This window comes from Hylaeus anthracinus, unplaced genomic scaffold (genome assembly GCF_026225885.1).
Source record: "Hylaeus anthracinus isolate JK02 unplaced genomic scaffold, UHH_iyHylAnth1.0_haploid 11994, whole genome shotgun sequence".
Taxonomy (NCBI): domain Eukaryota; kingdom Metazoa; phylum Arthropoda; class Insecta; order Hymenoptera; family Colletidae; genus Hylaeus; species Hylaeus anthracinus.
In genome coordinates this window covers 7,116,256-7,125,649 of record NW_026534341.1, presented here as the reverse complement: position 1 = coordinate 7,125,649, position 9,394 = coordinate 7,116,256, and the positions used below count along the sequence as shown (strand labels likewise).

Sequence of the window (9,394 nt, the reverse complement as noted above, 5' to 3'; positions counted from 1 at the left end):
CAGCGTTTCGTTCGGGTTCGAACCTAGGTACATAATTCATCGAGCGTGCACCATTGTCGGGAGCTTCATTAATACAAATGGCGTCTGGTGAATTCTGGCCCGACCACACCCCGCGTCGTGCACGATAGTAACAAGGGCGTGTGGGTGTATAAGACCAGGCAGCGGCAGCAGCAGCCGGCAGCGAGCGCGGCGGCATCATCCCTCTGGTATAGGAGAGCTGCGCGCCACCCCAGCACCACGACGACGACGTCGAGACGCACGGGACATATTTTTCCAATCCTTGTCGACTTTCATGAGGGCGTCTTTCCGCAATAACATATTAATATCCCGAAGCATCGCAAGACTTATGGGCTGCCGTAGAGAAACCTCGACCCTGGATCAACGCAGCGCCCGTTAAGGCGGATCCGCGCTCCGCGACGGGGACACCGAGGACGCCTAACGCGCGGCTTAAGCGTCGTAAAGCAACCGTTGCACGTTCGACCGCGAGACCGTCGAGGTTATCGGCCAGGAATTGACAACGATACCACGCGAAATATCTTCCTCGTTTTACCAACTACCCGTAAGTCCGACCCAGACCGGATTTATAGCCACCGTTGTTACGTAACCGTGGACCATCGTTGCGTAATCGCGATGGATGGCACTGGTGGCAAGCTGGAGGAACGCGACGTCAAAGCTTGGGAAAATTCAGATCGAGTTACGTCAGCGCGGGACTTTTGATTTCAGCGATTCTTAACCACTTCTGCGTAATAGCAGCACACCGTCGATTTTAATTTTTCGTTCAAATTACTTTCTACTTTGCCCGTCTCCAATCCTCGGTTAAAGCACAGACTGTCTGCAAAGGGGATAAATTTAAAGGGTGCACTAATGCGAAGGAAAAGGGTTGAACCGGAAGCGTTGCAAGCGTTCTATTCGAACCTATCGAAAACCTTATTCAAATATCTACGCTTTGATCAATACCTCGTGAAATTCGATCCACCGGCGAACGCTTCCAGTTCCACGGCCTCCAAAACGGGAATTTAAATCGACGATCGGTGACAGCTAGTGTGCACATTTCCATTCTATCTACGGTGCGAATAATAAAAAGCTACGCAAAAAGCTGTTAGTTTCCGTGAACAATAATAGCTCGCGTACGGTGTAACAGGGGAAATATTACGGGAAACAGGGATCGCCGGAAGAAGGGATGCAGGAGGCGGTGGTTCGCGGATGGATTGGTCACGGCCAGGGCCGCAGGCAAAAAAAAAGCGAAACAGACGCACAGTCAAGGTTTACATCGCATTTATTTGTTCCTTTTTTTTCTTAGTAATCGTATAATCAAGGTAATATTACAATTCAGCGTTCAGAACAGCAACCGCCCCCTACATCTGTTTCCGTTACAACGTTTCACGCATATATAGGCAGCAGGTGTGGCCCTGGTCGCTTTCGGGTTACATACAATCAGGATCCAGATTGGTAAACAATTAATACCCTAATATGTTACAAAAGAGGATTGCTGCTTTGTTCCGTGTTTCTTTCTTTCTCGCCACCTTGAACAACGTTTACACAAAATGCGCGGGCTACCACACTACGCATGGGTACACCTACCCCTAACATATAGGCCTATGCTCGCCTAATACCAATGAAAACGTTACAGCACAGCAGACCTACGAAGGGTTCGTTTCTCTCATATTATTTTTTTTCGTTCGCATTCTTTTCGTATCATCGAGATCCACAAAATAAATAATTATTAACATATTACATTCCTCTTAGAAATACTGCGTTTACCTATTACTCTTGCGTGTCTCTTAGCGGCTATTCGTATACATTCATTAACTAGAATAGTTGTTACTGCTTAGGATAGCGCCACACACACTTCGTGTCTGGGTAGGCGTCTAGGTACTAGGTAGGTACGTACAATGTAATTATTCTTGCTCGTATAGAGTGCCTGTTTTCGTTCGTACTCTCTCGCTTCACCGAGAACCGCGAACCGAAAGGAAGGAAACGGAACGATGATCGAAAGAACAAGAAGAAGTGGGGGAGAAAGAACCTTCTGTTTCCAAACGAATTCCAAAAAAAAGCTATTCGACGCGAGAGGAAAGCAACCGCACGCGCTCCGCGCCCCTCTTTCGGTCAGGCTACCGGAGCGCACGCGTTGTATAAAAACGTTTCTATATAATATTTAACAAAATTATCGAACATCAACATATATATTTTGTACCGATCGAAAGAACCACGTTTTTGTCGTGTGCCGCGTCCAGACTTCCCAGAGATGAACAATATTCCTATTCGAATAGTCATTAAAAATTTTTGATCTGGATACGAATGTTGCCAATCTCTAGGTAGGACGACATCTCACCGCCGACTTTCGTTCCTTTCCAATTCGAGGAGGCAGGAGCTGCGACATCGGCAACGATAGAAACGCGTTCTCGTGTCGTTCCGCAGACAATAAAAAAAAATTAACAAAAACATAACATCAACAGCAGTCGTAGCATGACACGCTCCGGAAGGAGTGTATCGTCGAGCACGTACACGTTCGAGAAGCGAAGAAACGGAAGTGCGCCGAGTACGCGAGACACCTGGGGAGGAGGGACGCGATACGTACCGACGAAGTACACCAATCCCTCGATATAGCGTCTCAAGTCGAGTCCATCCGCGTTCTTATATCAACGAAGAGTAGCGATTATAATCTAAAAATCGACATTTTACATCTCGATGGATGCCGAACACGATCTAATTCAAACTGCTTTTAATTATAGGTTTCTTTGCGAGTAGTACGGATAACGTAGAAGTAAAAGAAGCCCGAATTAGGTCGTGTTTGATATATTGAGAAATGACCAAATTTTTACCTTTACTTTTGGACTTGTTTTAAGGACTTCCTATCGAGGGATTACTGTCACTTTAATATTTTGTACAACGATTCGCGAGAAAAAAGAACGTCACCGGGATGTACCACGCGGAGATGGCGTCGTCGTCGAATTCCACCCTCCCCCGATCGTTCGAGAACCCCGCCGTCGCGTCGACGCTCGCGGACACTTCTCTACTTCCTAAGCGTTAACTTACTAAATAGTTTTACCTCTCTCCTTAGCCTTTTCGTTACGTATTTAGGTTTGGGGGGGGGGGAGAGAATTGCGCGCACCCTACCGCACCGTACCGCCGAGTAAGTAACAAAACTATACAAATAGAAAGATAAAGAACCGACGGCCAACACGATATCTTCGGTTTTCGCGCTTATATTTTTCTCACTTTTCTCTTCTTCGTTTCTTTTCACGGTTGCGTGTGTATGCGTATGTGTATATGCGTGTCTGTCTTTATTCGTGTTTTTGCTGCGTTGCGCTCGTTCTCTCCATCCGGTCGATCTTTCGCAATTCGAAACTCGGTGGAGAATCCGTGTAAGTGTGGAGCTACTCCGATAACTCACCCCCTCTATCTACAACACTACTGCGCCAAAGCAGGAACTACAGATAGAGAGACCAGAGAATGGTGGTGGGGGGTACTACGACAATACTAGGCTTGTACGGACGTCACTGTGCACTTGGATACTGATTGGTCGGCCGGAATATTGGTCAAAGTGAGCTACAGGAGTTCCAGGGGGTGTGGGGGGCTAGTTGGCGCGGGGGAGCAGGAGGCGGGTTCGTCACTCACCGGGTGCAGCATCCGATTCGCCGCAACCGATAAATTGACGATCGACAGATACGCACATCGACCATCTATTTGGCATTACAGAGACAGTGGATGCAGCCTGCCACTCACCTGAAACAGAAATCAGAATGGTACGGATTAGTTGACGCACGGTGTACCAACCGTTCAAGGACTGTTGTCTCTTTTTTTCTTAGCATGAATGTTGATGTTCGACTAATTCGCGCGAGTTATACGATAGCATCTGCAATCTCTATACAGAACGACTGAACACGTTAGAAGATTATGAAACGTTAGAGGCACTGAGCAGGGATTAAATGACGATGAAGTGAAACTGAAATAATTCTACCAAATCTTAGTTGGATCGAATTTAGAAGTTCCGAAGGTCCTAGTATGGCAGGCGATGACGTCGATTTTTTAAAAATATCGAGAAGCACCATTCGTTTTCAGGGGTGAGAGCCTGGAAGATCGGCTGGCAGAGCTGCCCAGTCGTTTCAAGGTTCGACTCCTTCGAGGTACGTTCATATGTTGAGCATGTCGAGGACACGACGGGTCGGGTCGACCGGCGCTGGTTCAGCTCCTTTTGTAATGGGATGAATGCACGTGGTGCCTTGTCCAGCTACACGCACGTTGAGCCTGGGCTTTCGTGGTGTATGTATCTCGGGATATCGATAGTTCGGGTTAAGAGCGAAAGGGGTTGAGTCGGGAAGGTCTTAGGGTGGAATGGCAGAACACGGAGCCAGGGTACTGCCAATCCGCTCCTTCTTTTGCCTTTTCACACCCTTCCAACCCTTTGCTCTCCACCTTCTTTTATAACAACTTTGTGCTATCCACTATTCGACCCTTTCATCCCTTTCGGGAAAAAATCTTGGATATACAACATAGAGTAAGACTTTATAATTTTGGGACCCCACTTTAAGGAGTTGGACGATGCTCGTCTCCGAAGAATTTCAATGTGCTTCCCTTAGCAGTTTCCTGGTTCCCGTTTGTATTTTCCTTTGTCCATTGCGATTCTCTGTTATTCCTCGGTGCCATCTTTCATATCTCAAGCGGCGTTAGCGATCGCAGTTGCGGGCCAGAAAATGAATCACGAATGTCCGTGGAGGCGGAAGCGTTGTTCTTTATTTCTGGATGGATTTCGAAAAAGTTGTTTGCCCTGGCCGCGTCGGCCGTCGTGACAAAAGCGGATAAAGAAACGGAAAGGTAGAGAGGATGTTCCCCCGGGTCTTGGCAAGGTCGGCACATTTTACAGCCGCAAACTCGCGCCAACTGCTCGATCTACCCCTCTTATACGAGCTGTCTCCTCGCTCGTCTTGGAATATCTTTCGCCCCGTACTCGCGTATCTTCAACGGTGGTTATTTCTATCGTTCCTATCGATTGATTTTTCAACCCTTCGCACGACCCTCTCTCTCGAGACTGATATTTTTCCAGATCTGCCGAATGGGGCAAACATTGCGACGCGAACAAAAATAGGTTAACTGCCCGTGTAAATTCAAGCTGACATCGTGCGATGACCTTCCCTGTACGGTTGGTTTTCGAGTGGACTTGAAAAATGTATGGAGCACGCGCGCAGTTTGACGGGATTTAATTTCTACTTACTATTCATGTTTGCACACGGCGTATGGCAATGTTTTAGGACAATTTCCGAAAATGTAAGGATCCGCTTATTTGGTAAGATCCATAACTTTTTCATCGCGAAGAAGTTAGCTGGCTAATGGAGAAGTCGCGCGGAACGAATCGACAGGGAAGAGATCCTCGAGAAATTTATTCAAGAAGAAGTTACGAAACCGCCCCAGCGTAACGTTTGTTTGTACCGCGGCTGTATTTCATTTTTGCCGTAGTTTGCTTTTCGGCCTAGAGTCACTTCGCCTTCTAGCCCTGCAACGAACGCCAGGCAGCGAGTTTAATGTACGTACACGAGCGTCGCTCCTTCGCGCATTTATCAGGATTTCCGAAGGAAGCCGGACTTTTTAAGCCGCAATAAATTTCCGTTCCGCGTGCCTTTACGTCGAGAGTCTAATGTTGCTTGAAGCTCGCAAAAACCGAAAGCACAAATCTCGATGCGTCTTCCAGCAAAACACCCTTATCCGTCATTGCGGAGATCGAGGTCTGCCCCCGTTACGCCTCCGACGAATCATCCCTTCTTGTTCTAAGCCACCTCGGTGAATGTAACACCGCGGTCTGTATCTAATTAACCTTGAATTAACCCCGTCAGAATGAAGATATTATCTGCGAGAATTGCATCGCGCGACGGTTGGTGGCGGTTTGGGAGCGTTGAGCGAGGTCCGAGCGAACGAATCGAGAAAAAATCACCGAAGGTAATATCCACGTGCAAGGGTCGTGGCGCGTTCCGGAACAGGAGCGGTAGAGGGATAGAAACGCGAGAGGAAGAGAAAAGGGGGATGGGGTTGAGCACGGAGCGGTTATTATCTATCGCTCTCGTTACCACAGGTTGCTCGTAAACCGGCCGCATCAAGAGGGTGGGGCGTTCGGGTTGGAGAGCAGAAGCATAGGTAGGTAGATACCAGTACTCATATCGTTGTCGTCGTCCCGTACCCTCGTGCCGCCGCCGGTAAACCCCACTCTCGCTATTTTCATCGGTTACCCCTGCAGGATATCACGGGGTGGCGAATGGACGGCCGCGTCGATGGGGCACTTGAAAAATCTCGACTTACGAGTGCCTTCCTCCCAACGATTCGCATCGACGACGATCGCTTTCCCCCGCTTCGTGTACATTTTCGCAAGAACATTATATAGACAAACCGTACATCCATTTTTTAGTAACAATTTCTTATAGTCTCTTTGCTCTTTTCATACTTTGTCTATTTTTTGGTCGAGGTTTTATACATCTTTGAAGCAGATTAACAGAGCATCTCAGGGTCCACCACGATCGCGAGGACAGTGAACCATAATTTCAATACGTTCGCAGTCTATAAACGCGTAGTGAACACAATGATGATCGATATTTCAAGTCCGAGCAGAGAAGATAAAAAGGGATACAGAGAGCGCGGCAACAAACGAACCAGCCGGCGTGTCGAGAGCGCGCAGGACCATGGAGGATGAGGCCGAGCACGAGGACGAGGAGAAGGGTTGAGACGGGTAGACGGGACGGAGGAAGTTCGCAGAAGCATCGGATTGAGATCGAGTCGCAGGTTTTTTATCAGAGCGACGTTGCACGAGCGCGAATTGCGCGTAACCCCCGCGGGGCAACAGCACGCCCGTCGCGACAGGGGGCAGCACCAACACCGTACCGGACCGATACTGCGTGGTGTGTAGTTGCTGCGAGCAGCCGCTGCACCAGGAACTCATAAATCTCCGGGGATATAGATGGCTCTAGTGTCGCGTGAGGTTGCAAGCTACCCCATGCAGGGTGCCGTGGAACGCCCTCCCGCCCCTACTCTATCCCCCGAACCCAACCCACGTCTCTCTGCCTCTTCTCCGGGTTTCTCGCTCCATCCCTCTTCGCTTGCTCGCGTCTGTCTCTACCTTTCGAGCACGTCCCATCGGTCTTCCTCTGTTCTCGGATGCGTCGAATTACCGGAATCCCACCTTCGAAACCAAAGGTGGTCCCTTCTAGGCGATCCTCGAACCTCTCGGTTGCTCGCAAACGCCGCGATATTTCAACGCCAGGATCGAGCACAGTTTCGCTCCGAGCACGCAATCGTCACGGACGATCGCCTCGTCGAATCGTCCAGTTCGATGGCGCGTCGCGATGTAAGATTGCTGGCAAAAGAGAACATAACGCTGATCCGCGACACGGAGCGGACTTCCTCCGACAGAACTATCCGCCCACGCCGTGGATCTAAGAGAATCCGAAGCGTATGTCTGCCGCGGACTGCCGGCTATCAATCCTGGCGGCCGCGAGCTTGAACACAGTTCCGTGTCTCGTATAATTGAATCGTCCAGAGGAAGGATGGGGGACGAGGAAAAGCATCATATTCGATCGCGGGGCAACGGTGACGAGGGAAGACGTCGGGGACGAGCAGGAAATAAGAGGGCTCTCGCCAGCCGCTCGTGCCCCCGCAGTGTTTACACCGTCGACATTTCCAACCGTTCACGGGCGAAATATTACCGTATCGCCTCGTGCCGGAGAGTGATATCGCCGGGTAATATATATCGTTTCGTATGTTTTATAGCGACGCGCACTCGCCCTTACAGTGGGTGTACCTTGGGAGTGTAGATATCTTGGCCTGGTGTGACGGGAAACAGCGGGATGTTCAAATACGAACGTACGGCAACAGCCTATCCGAAGTGTACGGGGTCATATACGTTTAGGTAGGTGTCAACTGGTGCACGTCCTATCAAATTGGAACTTTAGCAGAACCAGCCAACCCACCGTCGCGAAAGCGCGACGAGGATCGCGAGTGCAGGTGCGAATCGGGCAGATTCGATTGCAGAGTCCGTTTGAAATTTTAAGCGGATGAGTACAGATATCTCGCCGGTCGCAGACTCCAAGATGTGCCGGGGAGAAATGCGGGAATGCCTATAAGCCGACAGCGAGAAAGAGCGCCCTGCCGAGCCAGAACTGCATGTTGGTACGGCTCCAGTGTAGGAGTAAAACGAGTACATAGGTCCGAGAAGGAGTAGAAGGAAGAAGAGCGAGCGACACGGCCGAGGGAAAGAGACGGGGGGACCACGCGGGTCCAGGGGCCAGAAAGCCAGAAACCAAGCAAGTCGTCGAGCCAGCCAGACCAGCCAGCCAGCCGAGCCAGAGAAAGGAGAGAGGACGACGCCGATGATGAATCACCCGCCAGGAGTGAGCAGGAGTAAAGGAGAGAGGAGAGCAATAAGAGGGCGCGCTACGCAAAAAAGGTTCCTCCACGTTGGAACGCGCTAGAGCGAGTCGCTAACTGACTTATCTACACATCGGAGTATCAAGCCGTCCTCGACGCTCGGATGTAATGGGCCGTTCGAGGTATTTCGGTTATCCGAGTTTAATAAGCTACGCGGAAACTGGAAGTATTAGGTCATCCCAGATGTATCGGGACATTTTTCGACGCTGGTCTGCACGATTTCCATTTAACGATATTTCAGAGATCCATCCTCCATTGCATTTTTAACACGTTGATCGTCGCGTCACCCATATATGGGTGACAGTGCTTTTTACGGAAAAACTAAACAAATTAATTTTGAATGTTAGGTGTCAAAGAAAATAGATTCTAATTATTAATGGTGGTTAGCCTGGCAATCAACGTATTAACGGGACACTTTTCGCGTGAACCATTTTTATGTAAACCTTCGGAACAGGTAGAAACCATATAGAATCTGTAGAGTATGGCGGAGAATCTATGTACGTCTTCGCATTACTCGCGAAACGATTCGACGGTTTCATGGCACCGGTGATCAAGCGGAAATCAGAGGAGGGTGAAACTGTGTCAAGAAACGCGAGAAATCGTGAAGCGGTAACGCTTGTAATCGGTATCGAGAAAGCTGAATCCTTCCCGTGGGCACGCGAGCGTAGGAAATCCAAGGGTTCGGGTTTCCGTCGCCGAGGAAATTGGGTTCGTCTCGCGGAGCAGCCGGGGGACGAAGAAGCGAAAGAAGTTCCAGTATCATCAAAGACCGCGTGGATCGCGCGGCTGTGAAGGTGTGCACACCGATACGGTTTATATAGAAGTTGCGTTCGCTCGGTCACGGGTAATGGTTTTACGAGCGTCAAGGGTGATATAAAGAAAATGAAAAACACACCGGCGCTGCTGCCAACATGCACGGGATATAACTATGTTGTTGCCATCCCCTCCTTTTCGTCTCCGCTTCTTCTTAAGTTTATACAGCCGAGGA

At 49.5% G+C, this 9,394-nt stretch overlaps 1 protein-coding gene across 2 annotated transcripts in view; it reads right to left on the bottom strand.

Annotated features, from left to right (window-relative positions):
- Window positions 1-1,269: 1,269 nt before the first annotated feature.
- The window catches only part of LOC128888935 (homeotic protein ultrabithorax-like), a 121,282-nt gene continuing 113,157 nt past the window's right edge, over window positions 1,270-9,394 (bottom strand). For both annotated transcript variants that reach the window (XM_054146169.1, XM_054146170.1), the window contains one exon: window positions 1,270-3,726. The gene's annotated coding sequence lies outside the window, so the exon portion shown is untranslated. The remainder of the gene's footprint in view (window positions 3,727-9,394) is intronic.